Source organism: Hyperolius riggenbachi, chromosome 3 (assembly GCF_040937935.1).
Source record: "Hyperolius riggenbachi isolate aHypRig1 chromosome 3, aHypRig1.pri, whole genome shotgun sequence".
NCBI classification, from domain to species: Eukaryota; Metazoa; Chordata; class Amphibia; order Anura; family Hyperoliidae; genus Hyperolius; species Hyperolius riggenbachi.
The window spans coordinates 348,903,988-348,924,411 of NC_090648.1; the positions used below are offsets into that span (position 1 = coordinate 348,903,988).

Genomic DNA, 20,424 nt, shown 5'->3' on the forward strand with positions numbered 1-20,424 from the left:
TCTCCTCTTCTCGATTTTGTACCTTTGCCTATCTGATTCTTAGTTGCCGACCCTGCCTGTTTAACGGACTCTGAATCAGCCTTCTGTTCTTGTACTGCTCCCGTCTCTCTGTTGCCGAACCTCTGCCTGTCTGACCTTTCTCTTTTCCCCAGTGGAACGTCTCCCACTGGTGGGATATCTCTGAGGCTTGCCTCTCTGAGACGCCTGCCCTAGCAGACGATTACTGCCAGGTGCTGAGATCCCAATCATCACTTGGGCCGAGGATCTCACACACGGGGTTCCCATTCAGAGGTAACCACACCTCTGAGGAATCACAGTGTGGTGGATATTTCCACAGTCTTATATATTGCTTATGTTGATTGTTATTCCTTCTGCTACAGTATCCAGAGGTTAGTTACACTTGCATTATTGGTGATTCTGCAGATCATTAATAATCGAGTGACATCTGCATTATTGGTGATACTGCAGATCACCAATAATCAGATTCTCTCTGCTTACTAACACCGATCATTACACACTCAATGCAAAACTCCAACTAATATATAGTTAGTTACAGGTTCTAAATCTCTGTATGGCTTAAGCCCTTTACACACAAATGAGCATTGTCGCCTCCAGGGATGAGGACTCTGATCACTCAGGTAATATTTTAAAGCCGAGTGTTGTAGGAATGTGTTACAAACCTATGTCTTGTAGGTAGAAAACAGAGGCACCAGTATAAAGTACAATTTGTCAAAAACAGTGTAAAAGGTAGGTAAAGGTGGACTTACCTCCAGGTAATAGGAAACTAGATGTTAATGTTTCCCAAAAACCTCCACTGCAACGTGTTTTGTGGGACAACCTACTTCTTCAGGCAAGTGACCCTTCTGCCCCCCATGTCTCCCTTTCTGTCCCCCGTGTGTCCCCCTCTGTCCCTCGATAAGCAGAAGGCGGCACCAGGGTAGCCGTGAGGGAGAAGAGAGGTTTCTTTATTGCCACTGGAGCCAATGGATTAGGTGAGCCCACTGAGCAGAGCTGCCATTTTACATTATTCAGGGGGAGCAGAGGAGGACATGGGGGAGAGGAGGACACAATAAAAGGAGTTCCCGACATCGCGGCGGGTCGCGGTTCATATCAGCGGGCATTCATAAGTCAGGGACTCCCTGTATTTGGAATATAAGACGCAGGGACTTTTTCTCCCCATTTTGGGGGGAGAAAAAGTGCATATTACATGCCGAAAAATATGGTAATCCGCAAAAACTATTTACACTATTTTGCTTTGTAAAAAGGCAAACAAAGAATCAGAGCGGGAAAGGGGTGGGGAATGTGGAAACTCGGGAGATAATTCAGGTCCTTCCCAGTCTAAGTTTAGTATGCTTTTCGTGGGATTATGAAACAGCAATTTCAAGTGAGAAAAAAACTCAATCGTTATCAAATATGCTTTATTTACCTTATGTAGGAGTGATGACAATGGAGATAGAAGAATAGTACATTGTCTTAACATTTTAAATACCAACTCAAGAGTTGATGTTAGAGAAGAGAATTGCATTTTGCAGAATATGACTCATCTTTAGATATAACTAGTACATAAAAGAAACAATGCAAGGCTCCCATTTTCTAAATACACTGAAAGTTGTTACCTTGCTTCTAAGCTGCTCAATGTCACCATACATCACATACATAGCGCACCGTAAACGTTTCAAATATCACGCACTAGCAGACATTTAGGAAACCTCTTTGGAATGTCCATTAGCAACTGAGGGTCATTGTTAAGAAGCATATATATATATATATGTTCTGAAGATTCAAGGCTGGTTTATGGCTGCAGAGTTTCAGTTCAGAGGAAACCATCACGAATGCATTGATTGCTGCATGAGTGTGCACTTTTCTCTTGCCTGATCCCAAGGTTTTTTTTTCCATTTTGCTTTTTTAGATGCAAAACCAACATAATCTTAATCATAATCCCGGACTGCACTTCAGAATCTCAGTCCGTCAGACACTTCCTTCGTGATGCATTCGGCTAAATGAAACAGAAATACACAAGTATGGTTTAATTAACTACTAGTGTTGGCTGAAAAATACTGAGATGAATGCTTCTATCTTCAGAGTTCTATTTTACTTTATTTTACTGTTTTACTTTTTATTTTACTTTTCAGGTTTCAGGGACAAAGGTTTCTCCAGATGCAGTGGCTATGCAGTAAGCTTATACAGTATGCTTACATGCTGTCACCCAGCACTAGTGTCAGTGATTGGTTTGTGTCATAGCTTAGGAGCAACAATAAATACCGTTGTCATACATTTATTGCAACACTTTTGTTTCTTGCCACTGGGACTCCTAGGGTTTGTATCAAAGCTGTAAAGATTTATGGGAGTCCTGCAAACTGGGACCGTAAACAGAACTAAAAATGTAAAAGAGGTTCTAGCCCTTAAATTACCCAATTGAATGTTTTTTTTCCTAGTGTTGGCCTTTAAACTAGTTGTTTTGTAACTTTGCAAAATTCACATTGGACCAGCGGCATGACTGGGCTCTGACTTTGCAGATAGAATCCCAGCGTCCATGCTTCAGTGCAGTAGCAGAATATTAGGGTGAGACTTGAAGATAAAAGGTAATTTGTTCTATCTATTACATTTAATAAAAGCACTGGTGGGATTATTGCCAAATTACCAGTATTCTACCAAACCTCACATTAACCCTCCCTTACCTATGCCTAACAATAACCATTCCCCTACCTATGCCTAACACAGGCCCTCCACCCAATCTGCCGCTACCACTAACCCCCCCATTGCTCAGTTATATTATAGCCAAGTGCCCACTGTTAATACCTAACCCATGTAGCCAAACCCCCAGCACCCAAAATAACCCACCAAAGCTGAACGGTACTTGGTGCACATTCCTGAAGTGCCGCCCTGGCCAAGATCTCCACCGTTAGTCAGAATTGGGCTATACAATACCCGAAATTTGGCCAGAATCACCGCCGCAATACCCCCTGCTAGCTGAAGTTCAGCTATATAATAGCCCATAGCTGGAATATACAAACCTATAAACTTCTTAAAATTAAGGATTTTGTGTACAAATGAAGAGGTGTAATGATCTGAGGGCGATTTCCACAGTCAGCGCACACCACGTGCGCTGAAGCAGATGGAAATCCCCACAATCACAGAAGCAGAGTACCCAGTATATATTTGTAGAGGGGAATTCCAACCAGCAGGTGGAGCTGTGGGAGTACAGAGGAGCAAGTCCTTTGTACATCCACAGATGCCAGATTGAAATTGCACGATGGAGCAACACTGGGCAATATAAACAAGGTAGAAACTCAAGAGAAAGCAAGAACAGAAACAGACTATATGAATGTCTACCAATCTAGTCGCCACCCAGTGACGGTAGACATATCACAACTGAACTCACAGCTCAACAGAACTCACAGCTCACTCACAGCTGTTCACAAGGTCACAGACAGGCTGGCTGTGAGCAGAGACCATGCATGTGACTCATACACACATCACACACACAGAGCCTGCAGGGGGCGTGGAGGGGGTGTGCATAACTTCTCCCTATCACAGCAGGGGCAGTGCATTCCTCCCTGGCTCGACAAGGCTTGACAAAGAAAATAAAATTAGATCTATTACAGAGACAGTGCAACTAAAAAAGGCTGCAGTAAGCCATAGCACATTAGAACAGGTATGTGAACGTATAGGATAGAAGAATTAAGGCTGAAAATTATGTTACAGAGTCTCTTTAATAAACATTGAACCACCTAGCTCCTTTTCGCGGTTCCTGATTTTAGATTTCCAAGAGATGGATAGATTGTTCATTAGTGGTTATAGAATGTGAGAAATGAGTTCCACACCATCAGACCCACTTCCCACTAGCTAGAAAATTCACAACAATACTTTAACTTGTTGAATCACTTATGTAAATCTGTATCTAAAAAATGTGACACGCAGAACAGGTTACCTATAGCCGGGCTTAACGGTATATGACAATCTTATTATATCTGTTGCCAAAACAAAATAAAAACTTTAGTGCAGGAAAGCCATGTAAGTCCTGAAATTGTTGTTTCCTTTATATATGTGGCATGCAGAGGAATGTCAACAGTGATTGAAAATGGGACAATCAGAAACATTATTTTCAAAGAGAAATACAACTTGGGCTGGGCATTCCAGGATAAGCAGAGAGGAAGGAGAAGAGAGCTGCAGTCTTTTCTGTCCTTTGCTTGCTTTGGCAGCAGCTAGTGATGTCCCGAGCACCTGCTCTGTCGCTTAATGCCAACAAACTGAAACACCTTAAATGTGACATCTTGGTGGGAGCAGCTGGGTGAGGAATGGTGCCAGACTGCTCCCCACATCTCTGTACAGCGCTCACCTGCCCCTCCTGCAGCCTGCCAGGCTAAGACGTCATTGATATTCAGAGCATTCTTTTCATCTATATAACCAGCTTCTCGCCCAGTAGCTCCGACACCTTCAAAAGGGAGTAGGCTGCACTATTTCCTGTCCTTTGGGAAATGTTCCAGGATGAGCCCTTTAGTAACTGTTTTACACCACGACCAGGCTGATATCATGATTAGGTATGTTTTCTGGTAAATGGACTACTAACCAATGTAAAAATCATATTATTGTAGCCCATTCATTTACAGTGTCCCTCACAGACCTGTATGCAAAGAGAGGTCCTCGTCAAACTTCTGTCCACATTAAACTGCACAAAAACAAATTATCTATTAGTCAGATGTTGTAAGAGACGGTGCTCAAATGCAGGTTTTTTGGTTTGTTTTTTTACATTCTTTTTCTTATGCTGGCTATACTTGGTAGATCTTTTGTTAGCATAGCATTGCCAAAGGATCTGAAAACTGTCAGTTCTCATTACAGTTTTTGAAGATGCAAGTTCCACACCATTTATAATGATTCTTCTGCACTCCTGAAATATATTTGTCGGAACAGCGAGTATAGATATTTTCCACCAGGCCACTTGATTAATAAAAAAAAAAAAAAAAAAAAAAAAACGCTGCAGAATTTCTGTGAATTAGGTAAAGATCACAGACATGTCACAAGAAAGACGTTCACAGGTTAAGAGGGGAGGTAGATGTATATTTACCGTCCCATTTTTAAGAAGTCATGAAAACATTACATGAAACAATTACTCTTGAGACAAGAAAATATAAAAAAAAAAAAGCCAATATGTCATGGTGACATAAATAACAAACCCAGTCTGATGTGCGTTTCGCTGTCACAGGGGGATGCTTCTTCAGAGGCACAAACTGTGTTTGTCCCCATGATCGTACAGTAAAGGCACAGGAGCCCATATACGTATTCTGCAGGCAACCTTACCTATGCACAGGTGAGGTAATTAATGTCTTAGCTACATGGAATCCACCTAGCTGACACAAATTACCTCACCTGGTAAAAAAAAAAAAAAAAGTATTTTCTTGCCTGCTGGTGGTTTAAAATGCATTTTCTTCACAAGTTGTGAAATTAACACCTAGGACATACCTTAAAGTGAACCTTAACAGAGTTTAAAAAAAAAGTTTTACTTACTTACCTGGTGTTTCCACCCACCCTCTGCAGATGTCTTGTGCCCTCGCTGGGACAAACCAATCCTCCGATCCCCCGCAGCCAGCCAGTTTTATTTTCAGCAACTGATCAGTCGCTGGGCCAGTTTGCCGGCGCAGCCCTCAATCATGTTGCTATCCCCGATTCGCAGTGGCCGTACTGCACATGGCTGTACTTACAGCAGATTGCTCTGCTGACTATATCATAGTTGTCCTGCTTAGCTTCTTTCAGGTGGTACCCATCCAAAGAAGTGATCTTGCCGGAAATCTGCCATGGTAGGTGTAATATTTACAGTATGTGTGTGATTTCCCCACGGGTACAAACACTTACACTGTGTGCATCTGAAGAAGTGGCTCGCCTTTCACTGCAAAACGTGCGTCAGGCTGTGCTCAACATTGGTTGCATCGCCGTAATGTATTTTTTATTTGCTTGTCTCAAACGGTCAATTTAAACTGGACAGGGGTCTGCCTAATTCTGGGGGCAAACCTGCCTACCTATACTAGGGGGAAGCTCATCGGCTACCTGAACTGGGGGTTGAACTAAAACCAGGGGCACAGTTGGCTTCTGGGATCAGGGGTGGGGAATGTGCCTGCTACTCACACTGGTCCAGCCCCTCAGTCAAATTTAGGATTGCTTTGTGGCCCTCAGGTCAAAAAGTTTGCCCATCCCTGAACTAGTCAATCCTCTGCAGTGGTTTTTCCCTGCAATGGTTTGCATGGAATTTGCACTTTTAATTCACTATTGTGAAAAATTTGCATGGAGTAGACTATATTGCTTATTTAATAAGTGGTGACCACTTATGAGCATGCTGAGCTTCGCTACTTTGTAAATAGTAAACAACACACATTTAAAGAGTAAGCAAGAAGAGAATGTGTGCTCCAAAGACTACCAATAAAAGACTAACGATAACATTTTGTAACTCTTTATTCATATAAAAACAAAAAGACAACACAAAGACAAAATTTTAAAAGGCATAAAGCAGCCATTCTGCACATACTCCACCACACACATACAATTCACATACACAGAGATTGTTTAATAGGGATGAGCATTAATTATGCTTAATTATAATTTGTCATCGTAATTCGCACATACGATGCAAAATCGTAATGCAAAATTTTCGGGAAAAATGTAATTAATTTCGTTTGTAAACATAATCAGGAATTGTAATTCTGCGTCATTTTCATGTAATTTTGTGCCGACCTTAGCGATTAATAACTAAGTCCCTGTACATGCTATCATTCATCACCAAGGGAAATAGTAGGAATAATACAAAAAAGGAAATTTCAATAAAGAATTTTGGTGACAGCATGTATAGGGGCTTTGCTATTAACCCCTAAAGTCGACACAAAACTATGCAAAATTTTGCATAATTACAAATGTATTATGCAAAAACAATTGAATGTTCAAACCGTAATTGTGAAAAATTGTGCAAAATTTGGGGTAATCGTAATTAGCAGATTATGATCATCATCACTATCGTTTAAAGTGTACCAGAGACAAAAAAAAAACCGTTTTATACATACTTGGGCTTCCTACAGCCCCATGTGCACGGATCGCTCCCATGCCGCTGTCCTCCGCTGCCTGCAGCTCCGGTACCAGGATCTGTAACTTCGTCCAGGGGCAGCCAGTCTGCACAAGAGGAAGTGCGCTCTCTATGTATCTCTCTGACGGCCGCCACTGGAGGAAGTTATGGGACCCGGTACGGGAGTTGCAGGCAGCGGAGGACGGCGGCATGGGAGCGATACCTGCACATGGGGCTGGAGATAACCACGGGTATTTTTTAAACTTTTTTTTTTTCGTCTCTGGTTTCCTTTAAAGTGGACCTGCACTCTTGCACAGGACACAAGGAAAACAGAAAACAGAACAGAAATGCACCCTGAATTTATTTAAAGAGTTTATCCTGTGTAATTCTCCCTTGTGTGTCTAAACACTAGTTGTAATTTGATCTCCTCCCGTGTCTCATGACTGCCTATGGCAGATAAGCCCACTGGCGAACTCAGGGGGCTATTCCGGGTGTCTGGAACCTCCCCCCTGCACTGAGCTGTGTATTCAGCCAGGGAAGCCCGCATAATATAAACAGCCTCATTCTCCCTCCCTTCTTACTTCTGGTGCCTCCCTCCAGCTAATAGAATGAGAGAGGCAGCCGAGCTTCCCTCACAACCCTCACAAGAAGATGCAGCCTGCAGTGAGAGAATGTGGATTATGGAGTCCTGGACTCTCCACAGCACAGAAGTGTCAGACATGATGAAATTAGAGTGCAGGCAAGCTGGTAAATATGCACAGCATGATGCAGAGCTTGCCTGGACTCAGGGTCTGTGGGCAAACATCTGTCTGGTCTCTCCCCATTGTTATAATGACTGCATGTGTGGATAAGGTGTGGATAACAAGCTGAAAAGTTTTTGACAGTCCCTAGACTCCAGGAGGGCTTCTTTCTGACTTGTGTGAGAGACTGACAGGGACAGGAGTCCGATTACAGGCAAGTAGCCTGTGTGATGTGGGACTTCAATACAGATAAGTTCTCTGCTCCATCTCAGGCTATTCTCAATTTCTCCACTCCTCTCTCTGGGCTAGTGCAACGCCAAAATGACAATAGCAATCGCTAGCAATTTGTGTGTGTGATTTTGTGAAGTGATTTTCAGAGCGATTTTTGAATGAATTGCTCAAAAACATGCTACATGCAGTATACCTGCGATTTTGAAAAAATCACAACGCTGCTGTGGGAACACCCACATAGGGTAACATTAGCCAAGCGCTTTTTAAATCACTGTTGATTTGAAAACCGCTCAGAAGCACTCTTGGTGTGCACCAGCCTCCCTCATTCACCTTTGTTTCCCTCTTCCCCTAGTGCTGACTGTGTGTTCTTGTCTTACAGGAAAGCTAAATAAAAGTGCAATCCTGGTGAGGCAAAATATTATTATTTAGTATTTATGTAGCGCCGACATCTTCCGCAGATGCATATATCCCTGCATCATATGGGTATCGCTTGCGCTATGTGACACTAGGTGGCATATTCCACTGAATTGTCCAAACTAAGTCTATCTCCCGTTCCTCTCTCGGGGAGTTGTTCCAGCGCTGTACCCCGTTCACATTTGCTGCTACCAGAAGCCCTCAGAAACACTTGTGTCCTTGAGTACTTCCAAAGATAGGCAGCTCCGTAATACGCCAGCGCACTTTTGTGCATGGGCAGTATGGAGCCACCTGTATTCGGAAGCACTCGGGGACATACGTGCTTCTGGACCTTTCAGGAACCCCCCCCTTAAAAATCCTGCGTTTGCCCCTGCCCATTTGAAAGTACAGGCTGTAAACAATATGACTGCTTCCAGGAATCAGGAAGTAGAAACTGTGCAGATTTATTTTAGGATTTGTATCAGCTGTAACAAAGAAATGTGTTTTGTTAAAAGGTTATTATGCTGTTGTGTATCTTTTATAGCAGAGGACATTCTGAGTTCAGGTCCAGTTTAAGTTGCCCAGGGAGCTCCTACAGAAGGCTCAGAAGAACGGTTCAGCTCATATATAGGAGAGCCCACTTTATCAATGTCAGGCCACACAAAGCGTGATGCAGACGCACAGTGACTACTTTCACTTCAGACGGAAAAGGCAAATCATATGTGTAAGCTAAATTACCAAATCCAGGACGCTGAAAGCAATAGAGGATGAGCCAGATAGAAAAGCCAGATAGATAATTAGTATGTTTCCTCCATGCATTTAGATTTTTACTTTTATTAAATACAAGTTAAGTTTTAGAACCTGTAGGGCCCACTTGAATGCAGGATCAATCAGTGCGTGATATACAATTCCCCTGGTCCATCTGGACTCTGCTTTGTTTATGAGAAACTACTATATTGTTTCAAACGTGCTGTTCAGGGACATACAGTGGTGTGAAAAACTATTTGCCCCCTTCCTGATTTCTTATTCTTTTGCATGTTTGTCACACAAATGTTTCTGCTCATCAAAAACCGTTAACTATTAGTCAAAGATAACATAATTGAACACAAAATGCAGTTTTAAATGATGGTTTTTATTATTTAGTGAGAAAAAAAAACTCCAAATCTACATGGCCCTGTGTGAAAAAGTGATTGCCCCCCTTGTTAAAAAAATAACTTAACTGTGGTTTATCACACCTGAGTTCAGTTTCTGTAGTCAGCCCCAGGCCTAATTACTGCCACACCTGTTTCAATCAAGAAATCACTTAAATAGGAGCTATCTGACACAGAGAAGTACACTAAAAGCACCTCAAAAGCTAGACATCATGCCAAGATCCAAAGAAATTCAGGAACAAATGAGAACAAAAGTACTGTAATTGAGATCTATCAGTCTGGTAAAGGTTATAAAGCCATTTCTAAAGCTTTGGGACTCCAGCGAACCACAGTGAGAGCCATTATCCACAAATGGCAAAAACATGGAACAGTGATGAACCTTCCCAGGAGTGGCCGGCTGACCAAACTTACCCCAAGAACCCGGAGAAAACTCATCCGACAGGCCACAAAAGACCCCAGGACAACATCTAAAGAACTGCAGACCTCAATTGCCTCAATTAAGGTCAGTGTTCATGACTCCACCATAAGAAAGAGACTGGGCAAAAACAGCCTGCATGGCAGATATCCAAGGCGAAAACCACTTTTAAGCAAAAAGAACATTAAGACTCGTCTCAATTTTGCTAAAAAAAAAACATCTCAATGATTGCCAAGACTTTCGGGAAAATACCTTGTGGACCGACAAGACAAAAGTTGAACTTTTTGGAAGGTGCGTGTCCCGTTACATCTGGCGTAGAAGTACCACAGCATTTCAGCAAAAGAACATCATACCAACAGTAAAATATGGTGGTGGTAGTGTGATGGTCTGGGGTTGTTTTGCTGCTTCAGGACCTGGAAGGCTTGCTGTGGTAGATGGAACCATGAATTCTACTGTCTACCAAAAAATCCTGAAGGAGAATGTCCAGCCATCTGTTCATCAACTCAAGCTAAAGCGATCTTGGGTGCTGCAGCAGGACAATGACCCAAAACACACCAGCAAATCCACCTCTGAATGGCTGAAGAAAAACAAAATGAAGACTTTGGAGAGGCCTAGTCAAAGTCCTGACCTGAATCCTATTGAGATGTTGTGGCATGACCTTAAAAAAGGCGGTTCATGCTAGAAAACCCTCAAATAAAGCTGAATTACAACAATTCTGCAAAGATGAGTGGGCCAAAATTCCTCCAGAGCGCTGTAAAAGACTCGTTGCAAGTTATCGCAAACGCTTGATTGCAGTTATTGCTGCTAAGGGTGGCCCAACCAGTTATTAGGTTCAGGGGGCAATTTCTTTTTCACACAAGGCCATGTAGGTTTTGAGTTTTTTTCCTCACTAAATAATAAAAACCATCATTTAAAACTGCATTTTGTGTTCAATTATGTTATCTTTGACTAATAGTTAACGGTTTTTAATGAGCAGAAACATTTAAGTGTGACAAACATGCAAAAGAATAAGAAATCAGGAAGGGGGCAAATAGTTATTCACACCACTGTAACTAGAGGGGAGCAGCTCCTGCAACCCCAGAGAAGCCCAAAGCTGCTAGGAAGCCCCAGCTACCATCCTTCCCTTCCTCCAATAAAGGGGTTCACCATTAATATCAGGTGTTTTTGTGGCTGCACTGTTATAGGTGTGAAGATCATGATGGACATACTTGCTCTACGACCTTTGCAAGATGTCCCCCTCCCCCCCCCTCCGCCCGAGTGTGAGGGTCACCAAGGGTAGGCAAGAGAAAGAATGTGAACTTTGGGCGGCGCCATTAAAGGTTTGCTGTAGGGCACCATGATTTGTAGCTACACCCCTGGTGTTGTTTTGGGAAATAAGCAGGCAAAGGGAGAAATAATGTAATATAAGGGCTGGTTCACACTGCAAGAGCTTTTCTAAGCGCTTGTGATTTTCAAAGCTCTCGCTAATGTAATGCGTTTATTCTCACTTGAGCAATGTGATTTCATAAAGATCACCCATAGCATTGCATTAGCAAGAGCTTTTCCAATCAATAGAGCTAAAAAAAAAGCTCTTGCAATGTGAACCAGGCTCAATAGATAGAAAAAAAATGGTATATGGCCTTTTATTATTGGCGAAGAGGGACATAATTATTACAAACTCTGTGTAATAATAATGGCAGGATCCACACTTTGTGTACACATTTGCAAAAATGAGTTTGCAGCAGATGAAATGAATTTCAGTGGCATCACATACGTATTTTCGATTCTGTGCGAATTATAGTGTGGGCATTTACTGCGTTTAAAATTCAGACAGCAGGCTAGCTGTTTTTTGTGTGAATTTTTTTTTAAAAAATTGCAAACGCAAAATCATGTCTTTGCATCTCCTATTATCAAATATTTGATACTAGGAACAGGCCTGACAGTGCTTCATACCAGGGCTGTACAGTTATTACATGCTTCCAATTTATCGCCCTGACATTTTGCAAAGGAAAAAAGGGTTATTTAATCCCCTCAAAGCTTTCCAATACAAATGTGAAACAAGAGCGGGCAGAGGCATATTTTTCTATTTTTCTATAATAAGATCAAGTGTGGCGGAAATGCCCAAGGTAGACACTAGTTTAGTGGGTCTGGGCAACCTGCTGCCATAAGGTTAATTGAGTTGCTGTATCTGGGTATGGCAGTAGGTTAGAGACTTGTTATTGTGCTTCTGATTAATGGTGTTTGGAGCCTTGTGCAGACCTAGGAGCGGCTAGCAGGGTCCCAGCTCAGTGTGAAAGTAAAGGGTGAGGCTGCAGAGAGCCACTAATGCACGGTACCTCCACAAGACTCACTAACAAGCCAGGAGATAGGGAGGTACGCTCTTTAAATGTCACACTAGTGGAGAAAACGAATGGTGTCACTCACATGAGAATGTCATTGCCATGACAAACAGCCCTCACGTATGCATTCATCATGCACGGCGTGCATCTAGTCTAATACCGAGCGCAGGAAATGAACACAAGAAGACTCATTAGACTGCATGATGAGCTTTAGCGGAAGTCAGATAAACACATCAGTGAGGAAGATACGGCAGTGAGAGGGTGGCATCATCAGATGCAGGCCCAGCCGCACTGACAGACATGTAAGCACGATAGGGACATGATAGGGGCACGGATGGTTAGGCACCGCCACTGCGTGCAGAACAAGCACATAGTAACCAGACAGGCTGAAAGGAAATAACAAGAAATGGAAAGGAAAGGCAGGTTGTGTGCCGTTTGCATCCATCTATTGTGCTGCAGCTAAAATAATCCCTAATAGTGCTGCTGATCCACCGAACCCCTTATTTAATCATCACATTCTTTACTGCAGTGTTTCTTTTTTTAATATAATATAATGTCAACAAGAGGATAAAATCCCATCTCCAGCATCACTAGAGGAATCCATCACATACCATGGGACTTCCAGCTTAGGAAGATTTAAAGGCACTTGTGTCTATACTGTATCTCATAAATATTATAGACAGCGTTCAAACATTTCCATTATAATCCCAGCGAGGCTTGAGATTATATGTTTATCATTTTACCCTGCATCAAAGCTCTCTATAATGCATCCCATTTGATTGAAGGCTACAGTTCCCCTCAGAGATTACATGTTCATTATCCATTCATAGCAGATTTACTTACAGCAAATGAAAACCATGGCTCATGGGCATAAAGGTGGGCTACTCCAGGCCATCACTACCTTGGGGTGGATAGAGCTGTACACATGTTGTCGTGTCTTTTAGACTATCCCCTCCTTCATCCTTATTTATACACTTTATTATAGTTATTCAGTATTAATATAACCATCAGAAATGTTTAACAACTACTGTCTACAAATGATGTTTTATGCAAGACAAAGACAAAACAAATAGACAAATAACATTCATATCGCGCTTTTCTCCTGGCGGACTCAAAGCACCAGAGCTGAAGCCACTAGGGTGCGCTCTATAGGCAGTAGCAGTGTTAGGGAGGCTTGCCTAAGGTCTAAATAGGTGCTGGCTTACTGAACAGGCAGAGCCGAGATTCGAACCCTGGTCTCCTGTGTCAGAGGCAGAGCAACCCTGGTCTCCCATGTCAGAGGCAGAGCCCTTAACCATTACACCATCCATTACACCACACCATCCACCATGCAGTCTGACCTTTCCTGCTCCTTCCTTACTGACAAATCAGAGGAAGATCCCTCTAGTTTTATTTCATTGGTTGGATGCTTACATAATCCTGACAGCTAATTTCAGTGCAGAGCTGCACCAATGATTTGGGCGGTGCCATAGGCCAGAATGTGACTTGCGGCTATAGCGGCGCTCAGTGACTAATTCGGGTGCCAGACATTGCCGGAGCTATTGCCAAAAAGCGAAGTAATTCAGCTGCTGGCAACAGCCGGTGCTGAATTATGTTCTAGTGTGCTGCCTAGAGCCTCTGCTATACAACCCATAAAGTGTGCCCCTCCCCCCCCCCCCCATAGTGCTCATCATCAGGAGTGTTCTGCACTTGAGCAGTAGTACTGTGCGGGGAAGTGCATGCGCAGTACTCCCCAGGCGGCGCAGGAGAATGTGAGGGGGCAATTAGCCTGAAGGGGGCCGGAGGAAGCCCCAGGTATGTAGATTTCTTTCCCCCCTCTTAGATTCCCTTAAAATCTGACTGGATTTACCACATGCTTGTTTCAGGTGTGTGGCTCAGACACTACTGCAGCTAAAGTGATCAGCAGGACTGCCAGGCAACTGGTATTGAATAAAATAAATATGGCAGCCTCCATATCCCTCTCAGTTCAGATGTACTTTAAGATAACCTCTCGGGATAGAGTATTAGATCTAGCATTCTGACACAATAGGCCATTTGCACTGAAACATAAAAGGGGCCATTTATGATCAACTTATACATAGGCCCTGTAATTTTATTTTCTAGGTCTATGGCAAATCATTAAAAAAATGATCAAATAAACACTTCTTGATTGCAAGAGGATTGATTAAAAAAATGTGATCAAAATTCCAGTCAGATCTATAAAAACTCCGGGCAATATTGATGTGTGTGTGGTGAGTGCAAGGAGAGCTGGAAGGCTGGAGAATGCAAGCAGACAGTGAGCTCTTTCTTCTGTTATGCAGATAAACAGGGCCGAGGAATCCCAATCAGTATCATTTATGCTAATCTGTTTTTAATTGACTATTTTGTCTGTGTCCATGCTAATCCTGATAAGCGATGAGTTGTGTGTGACTCAGCTCAGAGGTCCTGTTAGCGTGGCAGCCTGTCCCTCCCACGGGACACCCTACCAAGCAGGATTACGGCTAGCGGATATTTATATCAAGTCTCAGCTTTGTACGTTACACAAAGCTCTCTCTTGCCAAAGTGCGGAATTATTATTTCTTTAAGCGTCAGCGTGTAGATGCTGACATCAGCATATAGGCAGCAATCGGTGCACAATTCATAAATAAGGACCATTAACAACAAGGTCGCCTAATTAAGCATCACTATACCAACAGGGATGCTCCACTGTAGGACACTGCTACAGGAGGCTCTTATAATATTGCTACCTTTTGATCCCTCACACTCTGGCCACCATCATGGTCTGGCAGCAAGCTGTACTCTGCCAAAGGTCATTGCAGACATTCTCTCCATCTGTAATTGCAGACAGCAATACATGACCAATGAACATTTGAACAGAAAGAAAGCTATTTGGAGACTAGTAAGTGAGATCAGATGTTGGGCATATTTAATAGCATTTTACTAGAGCTGGAGAACACTCGAGAACATAAGCAAACCAGACCAGGACTAGTGTTGGGCGAACATCTAGATGTTCGGGTTCGGGCCGAACATGGCCGCGATGTTCGGGTGTTCGACCCGAACTCCGAACATAATGGAAGTCAATGGGGACCCGAACTTTTGTGCTTTGTAAAGCCTCCTTACATGCTACATACCCCAAATTTACAGGGTATGTGCACCTTGGGAGTGGGTACAAGAGGAAAAAAAAATTAGCAAAAAGAGCTTATAGTTTTTGAGAAAATCGATTTTAAAGTTTCAAAGGGAAAACTGTCTTTTAAATGCGGGAAATGTCTGTTTTCTTTGCACAGGTAACATGCTTTTTGTCGGCATGCAGTCATAAATGTAATACATATAAGAGGTTCCAGGAAAAGGGACCGGTAACGCTAACCCAGCAGCAGCACACGTGATGGAACAGGAGGAGGTTGGCGCAGGAAGAGAAGGCCACGCTTTGAGACACAACAACCCAGGCCTTGCATGAGGACAAGAAGCGTGCGGATAGCATGCTTTGTACCGCCATGCAGTCATAAATGTAATAAAGATAAGTGGTTCAATAAACAGGGACCACGCGGCAATGCTAACCCAGCAGCAGCAGACGTGATGGAACAGGAGGAGGCGCAGGAGGAGAAGGCCACGCTTTGTGAGACACAACAACCCAGGCCTTGCATGAGGACAAGAAGCGTGCGGATAGCATGCTTTGTACCGCCATGCAGTCATAAATGTAATAAAGATAAGAGGTTCCATAAACAGGGACCGGCAACGCTAACCCAGCAGCAGCAGCACACGTGATGGAACCGGAGGAGGCGCAGGAGGAGAAGGCCACGCTTTGTGAGACACAACAACCCAGGCCTTGCATGAGGACAAGAAGCGTGCGGATAGCATACTTTGTACCGCCATGCAGTCATAAATGTAATAAAGATAAGTGGTTCAATAAACAGGGACCACGCGGCAACGCTAACCCAGCAGCAGCAGACGTGATGGAACAGGAGGAGGCGCAGGAGGAGAAGGCCACGCTTTGTGAGACACAACAACCCAGGCCTTGCATGAGGACAAAAAGCGTGCGGATAGCATGCTTTGTACCGCCATGCAGTCATAAATGTAATAAAGATAAGAGGTTCCATAAACAGGGACCGGCAACGCTAACCCAGCAGCAGCAGCAGCAGCACACGTGATGGAACCGGAGGAGGCGCAGGAGGAGAAGGCCACGCTTTGTGAGACACAACAACCCAGGCCTTGCATGAGGACAAGAAGCGTGCGGATAGCATGCTTTGTACCGCCATGCAGTCATAAATGTAATAAAGATAAGTGGTTCAATAAACAGGGACCACGCGGCAACGCTAACCCAGCAGCAGCAGACGTGATGGAACAGGAGGAGGCGCAGGAGGAGAAGGCCACGCTTTGTGAGACACAACAACCCAGGCCTTGCATGAGGAAAAAAAGCGTGCGGATATAGCAGCAATGCTTTTTGCCGCCATGCAGTCATAAATGTAATACAGATGAGAGGTTCAATAAACAGGGACCGGAAACGCTAAACCATCCCAGATGTTCATTGGTCATGTTACTTGGTTGGGGTCCTGGAGTGTTGCGTAGTCGTTTCCAATCCAGGATTGATTCATTTTAATTTGAGTCAGACGGTCTGCATTTTCTGTGGAGAGGCGGATACGCCGATCTGTGACGATGCCTCCGGCAGCACTGAAACAGCGTTCCGACATAACGCTGGCTGCCGGGCAAGCCAGCACCTCTATTGCGTACATTGCCAGTTCGTGCCAGGTGTCTAGCTTCGATACCCAATAGTTGAAGGGTGCAGATGGATTGTTCGACACAGCTACGTCATCTGACATGTAGTCCTTGACCATCTTCTCCAGGCGATCGGTGTTGGAGGTGCTGCACGCTTGCTGTTCAGTGGGCTGCTGCTGCATGGGTGTCAGAAAATTTTCCCACTCCAAGGACACTGCCGATACCATTCCCTTTTGGGCACTAGCTGCGGCTTGCGTTGTTTGCTGCCCTCCTGGTCGTCCTGGGTTTGCGGAAGTCAGTCTGTCGGCGTACAACTGGCTAGAGGAGGGGGAGGATGTCAATCTCCTCTCTAAAGTCTCCACAAGGGCCTGCTGGTATTCTTCCATTTTGACCTGTCTGACTCTTTCTTCAAGCAGTTTTTGAACATTGTGTTTGTACCGTGGATCCAGAAGGGTATAAACCCAGTAATTGGTGTTGTCCAGAATGCGCACAATGCGTGGGTCGCGTTCAATGCAGTCTAGCATGAATTGAGCCATGTGTGCCAGAGTCCTACCAGAATCCTCATCATCCTCTTGTGAGCGTTGTGATAGTTGTTGTGATGCATCATAGTCGTCACCTTCCTCCTGGTCTGCTTCTGCTGACCATTCGCGCTGAATTGTGGAAGTCCAACGTGCACCGCTCTGGCCCTCGTCAGTGGTGGCATGAAATTCCTGCTCCAACTCCAGCTGTTCCTCCTCCTCTTCTTCGTCATAGCTGCTGGGGCCAGCGTTCCCTGAGGCGGATGGCCTGATGTTGGTACCATCACGCTGATCGTTTTCTCCTTCAGATTCCCCCAGTTGCATCACGACAGCTGTTTCCTTGATTTTCAACATTGACCTCTTCAGTAAACACAGCAGTGGTATGGTAATGCTGACTGAAGAGTTGTCACTGCTCACAAGCAACGTGGATTGCTCAAAATTTTGGAGGACTTGGCAGAGGTCCAACATGTTGGCCCAATCGGATCCACAGAAGCTTGGCAGCTGTCCGGATGCGCCTCGGTACTGCGCCGTCATGTACTGGACCACTGCACTCTTCTGCTCACAAAAGCGTGCTAGCATGTGCAGAGTAGAATTCCAGCGCGTAGGGACATCACACAGCAAGCGATGGTGGGGGAGATTGAAGCGCTCCTGCATCTTGGCGAGTGCCCCCGAAGCAGTACTGGAATTTCTACAATGTTTGGCCACTCGACGCACCTTCAACAGAAGATCGGCCACGCCTGGGTATGTCCTCAGGAACCGCTGAACTACTAGGTTCATCATGTGCGCCTGGCAAGGGATGTGTGTCAGCTTAGCCAACCTTAAAGCGCGAATGAGATTACTCCCATTATCACACACAACCATGCCCGGTTTCAGGTCCAGCGGTGCCAGCCACAAATCCGTCTGTTCCTTTATTCCCTTCCAAATTTCCTCCCCTGTGTGCTGCTTATCCCCAAGGCAGATCAGCTTCAGCAACGCTTGCTGACGCATGCCAACAGCTGTGCTGCACTGCTTCCACGATCCTACTGCTGCTGGGTTAGCGTTTCCGGATGAGGTACAGCTTTAAGATGCGTTGGAGGAGAAGGAGTCAGAGAGGTAGGTGCTGCTGTTGTTATCCAGTGGGAGGGACGGCGGTGCAGCTGTTTGCGGCGTGGGCAACACCCGCGCCGTAGCAGGTGAGGAATCGCTGCCAGGCTCCACAAGGTTCACCCAGTGCGCGGTAAGGGAGATGTATCGACCCTGTCCGAATGCACTCGTCCAGGTGTCAGTGGTGAGGTGAACCTTGCAGGCAATGGCATTCTTCAAGCTTCGGGTTATTTTGCTGACCACGTGCTCATGCAACTCAGGCACTGCAGAGCGCGCAAAGTGGTAGCGGCTGGGAACCACGTAACGTGGGATGGCCACTGACATCATGCCCTTGAAGCTGTTTGTCTCCACCACTCGATATGGCAGCATTTCGCAGGCCAGAAGCTTGGCTATGCTGGCTGTTACTGCCACGGCCCGGGGGTCATTTGCTGGCAATTTCCTCTTGCGCTCAAACATCTCCAACACAGACAACTGAACCGTAGCGCTGCACACGGAAGGGCTGTTGGTTGTTGTGTTTGATGAACACTGGGAGACCTCAAGAGCACTACTCCGGAAAGTGACAGTGTCAGCGTCGTCTGATGTTTGTGAATGTTGTGAACCACGCAATGGCTGGGCTACTGCTGCTGCTGAGGCGGGTCTGGTGGTGAGTCTGGTGAACCCAAGGGAGGCAGTGTTGCTGGTACCCTGTCCTGCCGCGTTTGCCCACAGAGTGGGATGTTTGGATAGCATGTGGCGGCTCATGCTGGTGGTGGAGAGGTTGTTAATACTTTTCCCCCTGCTCAGGCGGGTCTTGCACACCTTGCAAATTGCCATGGTAACATCCTCAGTGCAGTCTTCAAAGAAAGCCCAGACTTTGGAGCACCTGCCTCCTTGCTGGCGATTTCTGTTTGCTCCTCTTTTGCCTCTCACTTGAACTTCCACGCTTGTGGTGCCTGAAATTGCGCGCCGCCTACCTTGTGGCACAAGGCGAACTCGTGCAGCAGTGGGTTCTTCAACAGACTCATCTGTGCTGCTGCTACGACGGCGATGTTCTCGTTCACAAACAAAATCTGGGTCTCTGTCCACATTGTCCATACCCTCCTCTTCCATCTCCTCAAACTCGTCATATGTTGTGGGGGGCCGCCGCCGTGGAGTAGAGCTCCCCAGAACAACCTCTGCGCAGCTCACTCCAACGTCGTCTTCCAGATCTTGTCGGCCGACCTCCTGCAATTGCAACCCCTCCTGCCCAACTTGCTCTGGGATTTGGGTTTCCGAGTCCTCCTCGGACTCGCCTTGTATTTCAGTGCGCGGTGCATTTCCCACAGGTAATGGTTGTGAATCCAGGCACAACATTTCTGGCTGTTCCTCCATTGACCTTTGAAAGGTGGAAGTTTGTTGGGCTGGGAATAGCTCCTGCGAATACCCCATTGTGTCCTGAGGTAATTCATCGGACTGGTTATCTGGCAGTTGTGTGCGTGGTGTCGCTGCCGGTTGTGTCAGCTTTGTGCCCACTGGCTCCTTGTAACTGGCTGAGGACTCGGACCTCGTGCGTGATGTGCTGGTGCTGCTTAACCCACTGCTGGACGCTTGAGAGGTCATCCAAGTAATTATCTGGTCCTGTTCTTTTGGATTTGTGAGGGTTGTTGTCCTGGACAACATGGGCGGTATTGAGTGGGTTTTCTTGGGTGCTCCCCTGTGGCCTGTATGTGAACCGTCAGGGGAAACACCTCTTACCTTGCCCCTTCCTCTTTCACCGGATTTCTTCCTCATTTCACTTATCCTTACAGTACACGCTGACTGGCAGCAGTACAGTGGCAGTACAGAAATGCTATACAGTACCACTATTCCCAGCAGCGACACAG

General features: G+C 45.1%; 1 long non-coding RNA gene across 1 annotated transcript in view; it reads right to left on the minus strand.

The window, feature by feature from the left end:
- Positions 1 to 1,938: 1,938 nt before the first annotated feature.
- LOC137563938 (uncharacterized) overlaps positions 1,939 to 20,424 on the minus strand; it is an 83,377-nt gene continuing 64,891 nt past the window's right edge. The window contains exon 3 of the long non-coding RNA XR_011030475.1: positions 1,939 to 1,996. This is a non-coding gene — a long non-coding RNA (uncharacterized lncRNA). The remainder of the gene's footprint in view (positions 1,997 to 20,424) is intronic.